This window comes from Patiria miniata, unplaced genomic scaffold (genome assembly GCF_015706575.1).
Source record: "Patiria miniata isolate m_02_andy unplaced genomic scaffold, ASM1570657v1 HiC_scaffold_20, whole genome shotgun sequence".
Taxonomy (NCBI): Eukaryota; Metazoa; Echinodermata; class Asteroidea; order Valvatida; family Asterinidae; genus Patiria; species Patiria miniata.
This window is the reverse complement of record NW_024037059.1, coordinates 6995234-7009117: the sequence shown is the minus strand read 5'-3', so window position 1 is coordinate 7009117 and position 13884 is coordinate 6995234. Positions and strand designations below refer to the sequence as shown.

Genomic DNA, 13884 nt, shown 5'->3' with positions numbered 1-13884 from the left:
TCGCCTGAAAACTGGTATATATAATGACCTTCATGCAAACAACACATGTGTGAAGTTTGAAGTTGATGACGTCATCAGACCGGAAGTTACAACCAAAAGACCTTCTATTCTTCAAAAATCAATCAATCCTGAGAGATACAATCGTGAATTGTCCATTGAATGATAGCTTAAACATTGGCGTCAATTGTGCCAGGCGCGTGGCTTGTCAAATTGTTCACACACGTGACCCGCCGCTGACAAAAATACCCTAACGGTAGTCCGTCGCTCAAAAATTCAATGAAGCGTAGAGCTGGGTGTGCGTGAGTACACTGCATTTACAGGACATCCATTGTACATGCATTCAGTGGAGATCCATTATTTCATCATCGTCATGCTTGTTGGAACGGGGCCAAACACGTGGCGCGTAGTCTTGTGCTCAAGACGCTTGGACTTCTATAACAAATCCCATAGACTTTGTGCACGATTTTTCTCGTCAGCATTTTAGTCATAAAGCACACTCATTATGACATTGAAACCTAACATAGTCAAAGAACATATAGCAAAGGTCGTTGGCGAAGATAGATGCAATGATGACGTCATCATGTGATTTATTATGAAATTTTGAATATTTATTTAAGCCCATAGACTTTGTACACAGTTTTTCCACTTTGTGCCCTTCTTTTTCAAGGGACCTTTTTGGCCACTTTTCAATGGGGCATTTTCATCAAAGTAACACCAAGCTAAAACCTTAATGCTAAGATTGTGCCAGAACAATGATGGCATGATGACGTCATCAGGTGTCACGTGACAAGCAATTAAACTTTGATATTTTTTTATCTTTAAAAATCTATATAAAATCAATAATGAGATCCGTCGTCTTGCTGTTTGCGGCAAGTGATAGAGTAAATTAAGGTCTTTATTTTTTAACGTGTACGTAAAATCACATGACCCTTGCTTCCGGTCGAAACCGGAAGTGGCTTATTATTGGCTTATTATTTAAAATTGGTAATATAGATATGAACTTTCTTTCAACGGTGTTAGTCTCTGGCCAGACAATATTCTTCAAAACTTGTACTGGTGACGTCATGAAATTCTCGACCGCCCTCTAGCGGCAGGTTTAAGAATGTCCAAAATGCATTTTGAATAGATGTCTGTGGCGAAGTGTTTTGTAATCGCCTGAAAACTGGTATATATAATGACCTTCATGCAAACAACACATGTGTGAAGTTTGAAGTTGATGACGTCATCAGACCGGAAGTTACAACCAAAAGACCTTCTATTCTTCAAAAATCAATCAATCCTGAGAGATACAATCGTGAATTGTCCATTGAATGATAGCTTAAACATTGGCGTCAATTGTGCCAGGTTCGTGGTTTGTCTCATTGTTCACACAATGTGACCCGCCGCCGACAAAAATACCCTAATAGTAGTCTGTCGCTCAAAAATTCAATGAAAGCATAGCGCGTCGCCGTTCGGCCACGGCATAGGCGCGCACAAAAATTCTATGCATACAAATATCTTAAGATCTTACGTACACAAGTACATGTACAGCCCCGAAGAACTCAGCACACTATTAAATACAGTGACGAAAATGTACACTACTGCGCAATTTTGTGCATGTGTGTTGAAGCGAAATTTCCCTTCTGGAGAAGCTAGCACGCCGGAGAAGTGAGACCGTGACACCGGGGTTAAGCTTGTACACTGCATGCACACTGTGATTCGGAAAGTAGAATCAGTGCACTTATTACGCTGTTTGTTTTGTTAGTCTTTACATAAAAAAAATGTTCATAACTTAACTGGACAGTGTTTCATAAAATAGTTGTCTACCCGACCACTCTGCGTTTGTAACAAACGCCAAGCTCTAGTTGAGTGGTCGGGCACAACCCGACCACTGTCTAGAATTGTTCCGATTAATCTTTCTTTGAGTGGTCGGGCACAACCCGACCACTCTCTGTTATATTGTTCGGGTAAATCTTTCTTTCTTTTTTCCGGACAATACTTCTCCGCGGCTTTTCTCCTAAATGGTTCATGATATGAACTTGTAACTTTCAATATATATCGACCCTCATCCCTAGTGGTGCATATTACTTTGACGTCATGATGACGTCATCGGCTGTCAAATTACAAGCGATTTTAGCTGAAAAACTGATCAATTACTTTCACCTATAACTCTTGAACAAAATAATCAATGATGTTTGTATTCTGTAATCGGATAGACCATGAATTGATAAACATTTTTTTGTCGTGTACGTGAACTCACTTAACCTTTACTTCCGGGTCTACCGGAAGGTCAAAGTTACAAGGTGAATTTAAAATGAAGACTTTTGCCTGAAATCAAAACAAAGCAGAATTTCTTCCAAACGGTTTACGGTATGACCCAGAAACCTAATGTGAACTTGTACCATGCTACGAAGATGTTATAAATTTTGTTACGTCATCATGACGTCACCAGGGATCAAATTACAAGCGATTTCAGGGCAAATTTTGACAAAATGGTTTGCGCTATATCTTTTGAACTAAATAGAGTATCGTGTTCGTTTTTTCGTGAGGTTGTAGACTATGCTGTGAGAAACATTTCTTGTTCCCGGACACAAAACCGCTTGACCTTCACTTCCGGTATTACCGGAAGTGCAATGAAAACCGAATGTTATTCAAAAGCTGAAGCATTTTACTACACACATATAAATTATGATAGTGTTTAGTGAGGAATGCCGGACCAAAAAAAAGTGTTATGACGTCATCTTTCGAAAGGGCGCCCCCTAGCGGCACATAACACAGTGTTTGCTCTTTCTAATTTGAAAACCATCAGTTCAAATTTTACCAAATCGCTCCTTGATACTCTTTGATTAACTAAACATAACTTGGCAAGGTTTCAAATTCATGACGTCATCAGACCGGAAGTTACTTCTGTGAGAATTTGAAAATGACCATATTCTAAACTTCGATTCATGTCGTATATCTTCGTAGCCCAAGTTACGATATCCATTACAATGTTCACTTTTTGCTGCCATATACTGTGACGTCATGAAACTGGAAGTTAGTTGTTATGAATAAATACACGTATATTTTCCATACTTTCATACGTCATTTAAACTTCACAATGAACATTTATCCACTCCGAGCTAAATCAGTATTCACTTCCCGTTTTTGAATAATGACGTCATCAAGCCAGAAATAACTTGTGTACATAGAATGTTTACTGAATTTTACCAGAAAATAATTGATTGTTCCTGACAGGATTTAATTTCATGATCCTTTGTTCTTACATAAACATATTCAACTTAACACGGTAGTGTTTATTGAAAAGAAATGTCTGCCCGACCACTCTGCGTTTGTAACAACAAACGCGAACCTCTAGTTGAGTGGTCGGGCACAACCCGACCACTCTTTGGATCTGTTACGATTAATCTTTCTTTCTTTCTTTCTTTTTTTTTCCGGACAATACTTCTCCGCGGGTTTTCTCTTAAACGGTATATGGTATGAACTTGTAACTTTCAATATATATCGACCCTCATCCGAAGTGGTGCATATTACTCTGACGTCATGATTACGTCATCAGGTGTCAAATTACAAGTGATTTTATCTGAAAAAGTGACCAATTACTTTCACCTATAACTCTTGAACTAAACAATCAATGATGTTTGTATTCTGTCATCAGATAGACCATTAATCGCTAAACAGTTTTTGTCGCGTACGTGAACTCGCTTGACCTTTACTTCCGGGTCTACCGGAAGGTCAAAGTTAGGTGAATTCAAAATGAAGACGTTAGCCTGACATCAAAACAAAGCAGCATTTCTTCCGAACGGTTCACGGTATGATCACAAAACCTTGTGTGAACTTGTACCATGTTACGAAGATGTTATAAATTTTGTTACGTCATCATGACGTTATCAGGTATCAAATTACAAGCGATTTAAAGGGAATATACATCATTTGCTTTTGCTGTAATTTTCAGAAATGGATGGGATTGGGGGGTTGGAAATATAAAGCAAATATAGTTACACTGACCTTTTGGAGGTTTTGGGTTCGAAAATGCTATAAAAACCAAGAAAAACGATCATTTTCCTGTAGTCTGGTTCCCTGACTCCATATAAGAAGAAACAGAGCAGTTTAGAGCAGTTTACATACATTGGGGAATTGTAAGGTCAGGGAACCAGTCTAGCTGGCTCGTACCCGTTCATAGGTTTGTAATCGATTGCAAACAAGTGCGATGGTCAATTGGGGCCAGTATTTGAAAAAAAGCCAGTTGTTTCCAACGCTGATCGGCCGATCAGCGTTGGAAATTGATACAAAAATACCACTTTTCTTGAAAATGACAGTATACCAGGTGCCATAATTTTACAGGATGCTTTAGACTGTCATTTACCAACATCCTATTAAGGTATTTCGCAAAAACTTGGTAGTTTTATTTTTCGATGTTTGCAAATGTTGTATATTCCCTTTAAGGGCAAATCTTGACAAAATAGTTTGCGTATATCTTTTGAACTAAATAGAGTATCGTGTTTGTTTTTTCGTGAGGTTGTAGACTATGCCGTGAGGAACATTTCTTGTCCCCCAGACACAAAACTGCTTGACCTTTACTTCCGGTGTTACCGGAAGTGCAATAAAAAACTGAATATAGCTCAAAAGCGGAAGCATTTTACTACAGACACATATATTATGAAAGTGTTTAGTGAGGAATGCCAGACACAAAAACAATGTGATGGCGTCATCATCCGAAAGTCAAGGTTATTTGACCTTTCCTTCCGGGGCTGCCGGAAGGTCAAAGTTAGGTGAATTCAAAATATAGAAATTAGCGTCAAATAAAAGGAAAACAAGATTTCTTTCCATAACCGATTGAAATCGCGCCTCACCAGTTTTCCTCACATATCTGAATGCTGAAAATTAATATTTCCACAGCGTGTAGCCACAAACGTTTCTGTCGTAAAGTCAGTGCAGAATTTTATTATGCCCATGCAAAAGAAAAAAACCATAAAAGCCATGTTATGATATGATTAGCATATGTTGCATAAACTCCAACGACGGTTGAGGCTCCGGCAAGTCTACCAATAGTCCTAACTGGTTGTAATGCTTGAGTAGCCATCCATGCAGCACCAGATGTGCGCTTCCTGATAGACCTACAAGTCTTGTCGAGGTAAAGCAACAAGTTAAACTGCAGGTTGTGTGACTTTCATTGTGAAAAACACAGGGTAATGGATATGCAGGGTAATTGGAGGAGTATTGTGCAGTTCAATTATGATTAAGTCATTGTAAACACAAGAAAATATGCCAGCCCGACCACTCTGCGTTTGTAACTCAACAAACGCAAACCTCTAGTTCTTTCTTTTATTCTTCTTTTTTTCCCGTACAGCACGTTTCCGTGGGTTTTCTCCTAAACGGTTTACGATATGAACTTGTAACTTTCAATATAAATCGACCCTTATCCCAAGTGGTGCATATTACTCTAACGTTATTATGACGTCATCGGGTGTCAAATTACAAGCGATTTTAGCTGAAAAAGTGACCAATTACGTTCATCGATAACTCTTGAACAAAGTAATCAATGATGTTAGTATTCTCTAATCAGATAGACCAATAATTGATAAACATTTTTTGGTCATGTACGTAAACTCGCTTGACCTTTACTTCCGGGTCTACCGGGAGGTCAAAGTTTGGTGAATTCAAAATGAATACGAAGTAAAATTTCTTCCGAACGGTTTACGGTACAATCACAAAAACTTGTGTGAACTTGTACCATGTTACCAAGATGTAATACATTTTGCTACGTCATCATGACGTCATCAGGTATTAAATTACAAGCGATTTAAGGGCAAATTTTGACAAAACAGTTTGTGCTATATCTTTTGAACTAAATAGAGTATCGTATTCGTTTTTTCGTGAGGTTGTAGACTATGCCGTGAGAAACATTTCTTGTTCCCGGACACAAAACCGCTTGACCTTTACTTCCGGTGTTACCGGAAGTGCAATGAAAACTGAATATAACACCAAAGCGGAAGCATTTTACTACAGACATATATATATTATGCAAGTGTTTAGTGAGAAATGCAAGTCACAAAAAGCAGTGTGATGACGTCATCTTCCGAAAGGGCGCCCCCTAGCGGCTCATAAAATGTGTTTGTTTTCTTTAATCTGAAGAACATCGGTTCCAATTTTACCAAATCGCCCCTTGATATTCTTTGATAAACCACAGATAACTTGGCAAGGTTCAAATTCATGACGTTATCAAACCGGAAGTTACGTCGATGAGCATTTGAAAATGATCATATTTTGAATCGAATGCTATCATTTGATCCATGTCGTATATCTTCTTAGCCCAAATAACGATACCATAACAATTAATGTTAACCTTTTGCTTCCAAATGCTAGTGACGTCATGGAACTGCAAGTTAGGTGTTATAAATACTTACAATTATATTTTCAATATTTGCATATGTTATTTAACTTCACAAAAAAACATTTATCCACTCCGAACTAAATCAGTATTCACTTCCCGGGACTTTTTTTAAGAATGACGTCATCAAGCCAGAAATAACTTGTGTGTGTACATAAAATGTTTACAGAAATTTAGCACACCGTTAAAGATGCATTTTTCAGCAAAATAATTTATTGTGATGGAAAGGATTTAATTTCGTGATCCTTTGTTGTTACATAAACATATTCATAACTTAACTCGGCAGTGTTTCATGAACAAATTGCCTGCCCGACCACTCTGCGTTTGTAACAACAAACGCGAACCTCTAGTTAGTTTTGTTCTAAGAACAGGTCCTTTTACTGTGGCAAACTTATGAAATCATGAAATCATGATTAATTTTAGCAACAAGCTGACAAGTAGCTACCGTAAAAAAATAATAATTTTTCGGTTCGCGACTCCATGATGAATTCTCATCTGTCCAAAAGTGGTGGACGGATCCATTTTAAAAAGGGGTGTTTCACCCTGTTTTGGGCGATTACATCGTTTTTCGTACTCATTCTTTACGGAAAAAAAATATATTGCGAAAATTGCGAACTTATTCTAAACATGGGAAAGGTTTCAGACTCCATAAAAATTATTTTTTATTTCATATACGGTGAAAAAATGAAAATGCTGGTGAATTTTGCCGAGGAAAGCACACCCTTCACCGCTGGAACGCAGCGCAGCATTATGCAGGGCATGATACTGACCACGCACGCTGGATGAATGTAAAGAGCACGCTTTTCATTGAGAAAATCGCAAGGCGCGTACGATTTGTTCAAAGCATATCGACCCGATATCTTATTTGTTTGCCTGGCTAGAACACTGCAAATAATGAAGATGAATGCGGTGACTTGTCAACACGGTAAATTCAATCACCCGTCCGTTTTATTTTTGTCCTTTCATTGCAAGCTTTAGCATTCCTAACGCTATCAACAAATACTTGCCGAACTTTCCGAACCGACATTTGGGTTCGGTTCGGTTCGGGTTCGGTTCGGAAGGCCAAGTTCGGCTATTTTTCGTTCGGTTCGGCGGTTCGGCTGCAGCACTAGAATGTCATTTGTGGGAATTTTCAAAATGAAAACCAGGCTACGTGGAATACCAAACAGTCTTCATGTTCGTGTGCATTTTAATGCATGACAGATGATGCTTGCAAAAGTTGTAGTTTTACACTGTTACACAAACGGTGTTCGTGAACAGATTTTCCACTCTCCCGCTTAGGGAGAAGATAAAGATCATTACATGTAGTTCCCTTCTTTTCATTCGGCTCTTTAAATAGTAACTGTCATCTTGAATTTTACCTATCTACACTCAACCCACACTTGAGTGTTCGTAGTAATGCAAGAACTTTGGATTTCAAATACGTTCTCAGTGTTCACAAAGGGTTTGCGTGTCTGTCACTAATTTTGTTGTGTGTAGAATATTGTTGGTAAATTGTATGCAGAAGTAGTGAAAAGGGGATAAAAGATTTGTGCTTGAGTTCACAACTCCTGAAAAGAGGTTTGTGACCTTGAAAAGTATTGTATGCGACTGCTGGACTTAACAATTTAATTATCGTTTATTTTTTCTTATGCATGTAGGGTCAACCATGGACTGCCTCGTTCAAGAGACTGCTGGAAACAAGTTACTCCCCAATCACCGACTCAGTTCTGTCAACTCATCAGGCTCTGCTGCCTTCATCATGTGGAAGTTTGCTGATGTGTCACTCAGAATATTGCACAGGACAAGAGATACTGACTATTGAAACAAACTGTTGGTACAGTGGTGGATGGTAGACTGTGTGATTCATCCAGTCATGAATGACTGAAACTGCTTAGTTGTGTTCCTGATTCATTTTGAACTCTGTGGATATGCATCTTGTCTGAACATTTTACAGACTGAACCATACATGTACATGTGCACTCCAAGAAGCTACAAGCTAATCCTGCAAGAAGTGTACTCCTACATCTCCCGATGCTCTCCAAATGTTGGATTGTGTTCCCGAATGCTCCTGCATTGACCTACATTGCCAAAAACTTTTACGGCTAAAGGACTTTTGAGTGCTACAGAAAGAGCCATCAACTAAGGAATATTTAATTTAGAAAATTGGGGTGGGATGTAAAACAGTGGCATAGCTTCACCTCAGCGCAAGTAAAGATTTCAGCTTGCAGATTTTAATACATGTATTCATTAACCAATCTCAAAGATGGTAAAAAAAGTTCTTGTATATCAAGTTCTAAGAAAGTATGCACAAGGGTTGGTACTAGTAATAAGCTGCTGGCTTGCAATCAAATTGCACAAGTGATTTGAGCTTAAATTCCAGAATCGAACATCTTTAATTGTCTCTCAAGTTGCCTTCTTGACATTCCATGGACACATTCAAAGCTATGCCACTGAAACAGACAGATACATGGGTAGAGGGATGGGACTTTGGGTTCATATATCTTAATTGCTATACAAAGTCCATTCTGATTGCTTAGCTCTGAAAGGTTGGGGCATTGTTTTTATTATCAAAGTGGTCTGAAAAAAGTATGACTTTAAAGTCAACATCTGCACACTCGGACAAATTGATTGCATTCCTGTGAAGTTATGGGCACCGTACCACAAATTACAATAACTTAAGAAATACAAATGAAACTTGTACTTATCTCCTCAAGGGCCTTTTTTTTATAATGTGCATACAGGCTCTAACTTCTCATTACTCAGAATGGATTTTGTATTTCAAGAGTTCATTTCCAAAACGATATATACACTATTTTGTTCTCTTTTAGAAATCTGCTCGCTCCTGGCTGCCCAAAAGCAATTTCGATAGCTGTATTCTTGAACACAAGTAGAATACAATAAGGCAAAATATGAAGTTTAGAACAGCTGTTATATTGTTTTTATTCTTTAAAGGGAATATACAACATTTGCAAACATCGAAAAATAAAACTACCAAGTTTTTGCGAAATACCTTAATAGGACGTTGGTAAATGTCAGTCTAAAGCATCCTGTAAAATTATGGCACCTGGTATACTGTCATTTTCAAGAAAAGTGGTATTTTTGTATCAATTTCCAACGCTGATCGGCCGATCAGCGTTGGAAACAACTGGCTTTTTTTCAAATACTGGCCCCAATTGACTATTGCACTTGTTTGCAATCGATTACAAACCTATGAACGGGTACGAGCCAGCTAGACTGGTTCCCTGACCTTACAATTCCCCAATGTATGTAAACTGCTCTGTTTCTTCTTATATGGAGTCAGGGAACCAGACTACAGGTAAATGATCGTTTTTCTTGGTTTTTATAGCATTTTCGAACCCAAAACCTCCAAAAAGTCAGTGTAACTATATTTGCTTTATATTTCCAATCCCCCAATTCCATCCATTTCTGAAAATTACAGCAAAAGCAAATGATGTATATTCCCTTTAAAGTTCAAAACTGCAAATTTTCAAATTTTTTTTCAAATGGATACCCTGGTATGTCACCTTTTGGAAATGAACTCTTCATGTGTAACCAGTCCTCACAGTCCATGAAAAGAAGAGCAAAAGAAAGAAAAAAATACACACAAAAACTGTGTCCTAAAGGATTTACAATATATCATTTTTGACAATCTACATGTAGGTGTATCTGAGAAATTTCACACTTTGTCTAAAATGAAACCTTTTGAAACTGAGAACTTTGTATAACTGTTCATGGAAAGACAATGAGAGCATTGAAAGCAGCGCAGAAACATTTGGTGTAAGTTTCAGACGTGCCACTCCCAATCCTTGGGTAAAAAAATCTGTATATAAATTTCAGCTTGAAATACAGCTTGAAACAATTTTTTTGTTGTTGATCACAAGGAAAAATCAATTGATTTCAATGAATTCACACTCCTTATTGTCCATTTGACCTAAAGCACACTTTAAGAAACTAAATAGCATTGTTGAGTGATGTGAGGGCTGGTTACACCAATAATTAAATTTCTATTATAATATTCAATGCCTGAATGGTAAATGTTTTCAAGCCAGGTGCATGATGGGTAAATGATGTCACTCCACTGTGAATACAGTTAAAACAAAATATTGTCCCATGGAAAGTCGCTTGAAATTGAAAATTTTGCGCGTTTCTTTCCTGACTTACATGTACTCAATCCATGTCATATTGAACCAAGCATTCAAATTATCAAGCTCAGTAACTGAAAATTGCCCCAATTGCGTTATGTTCAAGCAAGAAATCAATTTTTGAACGCTATATAATTCATTTTTGGTCAGACATTCATCTTGGTCAGTGCAAAATGTTTACGTATTGATAGGCATTAAGCTCTAATGTTGCTGCATGAATGTTCTTATCTTCAAATAATAACTTCCTGAGTTTTTACCCATCCTCCACCTGGTTTGAAATGTATAATCAGCACTGATGTTAAGAAATGAGAGGATTTGAACGATAGAATGTAAGATGGCTATTGCAGACATTTAGGCTGATCACATTTAGCGACCGATCATTTCCATCAGATCATTCAACCTGTGCAAAACAAGCATGGCTATATATTTATCACATGCTGCTACATGGAGTTTTAAAAAATGGTTCATTTTAATACTGCACTGATGAGTTCACAAATTCTGCACATTTTGGTGATTTTGCAGACTTAAAGCTTTGCTTAATTCAAAATTTGGCGTTAAAAAAAAATACAGCGTATGCAAATTCTGGTCAAAGTAAGCGCAGGCACAATTGTATCTCAGTGCTGATTATACATACTTGCAACATTTATTTTGGTAAAATCAATTGATAAACCTTTTTTGCATTGTTGTCTTTTACCATCAGGCACTGTAAATAAAAACCAATAAAGCCCAGCCACATGCAGGCCCTCCTGGTGCGTGCACGTGTGTCCCCTGCCCGCAGACGCTGACAGGTTGGTGGTTGCCCGCTATCTGCATCGGCTTGTGAATTGACTGTTGGTGATGTATGCAACTCCTCGAAATCTTGCACCCTGGGTGATTGTGGATACCTCGGAAGACTGCAACATGGTAAGGATCCTTTAAACTTTGGCAATCGGTTATTTTGTCTACAAAGCAGATGTATATGTCCACTACTCCAGGAATGGCAACTCAAGAGAACACTTCTGTGCCTACTCCGATATTGCTCACTTGACATTCAGAGAGTTCCTTGGGCATCATGTTCTGAGATCCATGAAAATAAAATATTTACAAATGGTCAATTTTGTAGGTTCTTGGATATTTTGCAGTGTTGTATGATGCTGGGGTAATTGTGTCTGTCCTATTTATTGTGAAAATCTCCAGAGTATTTCTTAAATCAATGCTGTTCTGTTGTTATTTACACAATTCATTGCTGGTTCTCTAACAAGTTTTAACTCAAAAATCAAACCACCAGAGGTGGTGAAATAAATATATTCTCAATTTGAAGCATCAAAATTGAGGCTGAATTCAAGAAAAATGTAGGTTTTCTGTTTAAAAATTTGATTTAGCACTTGCAAAGTTTGGCAATCATTGAGTTTGGTAGCATTCTTGAAAACATAATCCCAAAACCAAGTCAAGTCTTGCAGTTGCAGTCTGTGTACTGCCAATAACATTTGAGAGATTTAAAACTAAAAGAACCCTTATTTTGAGATTGCAAGAAAAATCTCTACATCTGACTTTCAAATTAAAAAATGTTTCAATTTCGGAAAACAATTCAAAACTGAAAATGTTTTAGTCTCAAAATAGAATAGTGGCAAACAAAATTTGCTGTTGAAGAATGTTAACATTCGGGAATTTTTTTTCCCCCAAAAAATACTTTTCTAGAATCTTAAAAAATAAGAAAGGCCAGATGGGCCTGGTGCCTGTGCCATCATCATTTTTTTGCTATGTAGCTAATAAATCATAAAGAAAGGCAAGCATGGAAAACCAGAGTTCCACTTAATAGAACCAATGTCTTGAAACTGCACTAAAGAAGTGCCTGGTGTGCAGAGAGGGAGAACCATGCTATTAGATTGCTGGGTGGATGATGTATCCAGGCCATTCACTCATATCATAGAGGGGCAAACACTCATTCACAATCCGAATTGTAAAGAAAAAGAAGTGGTGGAAAGGAAACACAGAGAAGCTGCAGAAAATTGTAATTCAGTGAGTTCAGAAATCAGGGGTAAAAATCGACCCCTCCCCAAAGATGCTGCGAATTACTTAAAATGGTTGTGACAATCGACAGCTATTGTGAACATTTAGTACACTCTTGATTATATGTGTACATGTAAATTGTGATTGTAAAATGGTCTATCCTTACTCACCGATACCGGTTGGGAAATATACCAAATAGGATTTAAAACCACAAGTTCACTTGCTGTGTTCCAATCTTAAAGTGACCAAAAAAAGTTTCCTCTCACAAGCTCCTTGTAAAACGGGGAGGCTAAACCACATGTAGAATATTTTCTGGTGACAATTTGGAATGAATGTGTGTGCCCCTCAATCAATTGGAGTGAATGGCCTGGGAGATTGGGTACCAATCTGCCTCTCAGTATCCTAAACAGAAACTGTGACATCAGACACGGGGAGCCAGTCCTGTCAACAACTTCCATGGTGAGTTTAATTGAAGTTTGTAGAATTAATTCATGCACTGGTACATCCTCATGTGTTGCTTGTTAAACCCAAATGGGTATCTCATGGCTAGGAGTATGGTGTAGTCTGCATTAAACAAGGCAGTAATGTACAGATGGTCTTCAGTCTATGGCAATACACAGTGGCATAGCTAACAGGGGGAGGGGGCATGAAATGGCAATTGCTGTATTTAGTGCTTGTTTGAATCCTCCCTCCACCACATCAAATTAAAAGTTCAAAGTTGCTGCTACATTTCAATCAGCCTTTCCTTCTATTCGTTTTATTCCGAATGAGCTTATAGTCTAGCATAGTGATCAGAAGATACTGGTTCACTCCATTATTAAGATCTGATGAAATAAAACTTGAAGTATTTGATTGTACTCAATGCATTATGCAGAACTGGGCAAATTGCTTGCATCAAAGGGCAAGTTAATCTGAGACGACCAAAAGTCTCACAGTTTTTTTGTTATTCTGGAAAGATGACCAACTAAAATTTAAAGAAAGATGCAATTTTAGAATTGTTTCAAACTGATGTTGCATTATACATGTACATGTACATTCCAATTGTCAGTGCTTCAGCCATGAACTATACGTTTTGAGTCTTGTACTCAATGAACCCCTCAGTCAGACATAAAAAGGGATAAATTGCCTGAAAACGTGTGGTACCGGTACACATCGTACATGTGCATTCCAGGTATTCAATCATATATGTTCTTGGCAGCTCTATTATTGCGTAACCATGGAGATAACAGACATACTGAAACTCCAATACTTGAACAAAATGTGGAGATCATGATCTGTTCTATTTGAGACCCCCTCCCCCAAAACCTAGCTACATGTATGCCACTCTTTTTTATAATTGGTGGAAGATATGTTGATTTTTTTTTAAAAATCATCAATAAACAGCTTTCAGCAAACTTTATC

The 13884-nt window shown here is 37.8% G+C and overlaps 1 long non-coding RNA gene across 1 annotated transcript in view; it reads left to right on the top strand.

The window, feature by feature from the left end:
* Positions 1-8981, top strand: part of LOC119727122 — a 30576-nt gene extending 21595 nt beyond the window's left edge. The window contains exon 3 of the long non-coding RNA XR_005270899.1: positions 8011-8981. This is a non-coding gene — a long non-coding RNA (uncharacterized LOC119727122). The remainder of the gene's footprint in view (positions 1-8010) is intronic.
* The last annotated feature ends 4903 nt before the right edge of the window (positions 8982-13884 follow it).